The sequence below is a fragment of the Pyrus communis genome, chromosome 6, assembly GCF_041283825.1.
Source record: "Pyrus communis isolate YQ-2024b chromosome 6, ASM4128382v1, whole genome shotgun sequence".
NCBI classification, from domain to species: domain Eukaryota; kingdom Viridiplantae; phylum Streptophyta; class Magnoliopsida; order Rosales; family Rosaceae; genus Pyrus; species Pyrus communis.
Genome location: NC_142570.1, coordinates 5757501 through 5757830, shown reverse-complemented (window position 1 = coordinate 5757830; position 330 = coordinate 5757501).

Below are 330 nucleotides of genomic sequence, written 5' to 3'. Positions count from 1 at the left end.
GGAAAATGTTTTTTGTGTTTGATATTTTCTTTGGGTACTGAAGTGATGACGGAGTAATTTTTTGCCAGATGATTATTGCTATGCGAACAATGTATCAGAAGAGCAAACTGGTGCATGGAGACCTTGTTGAGAATCAATGTCAACCCAAAACAATAAGTAATCCACAACCCAATCTAAAGCCCAAGTCCATATCTAGTTTGATGATGTAATTGCTTACAATTGCAAAGTTAGGTAAGGTTGTGTGGAAAACAACATAATTAGGTGCAATTAATGTGTTTGGTGTGGTAGTTGGAAATCTTAGTTTAATTAAGTGTGTGGTGTAGCTTTCAT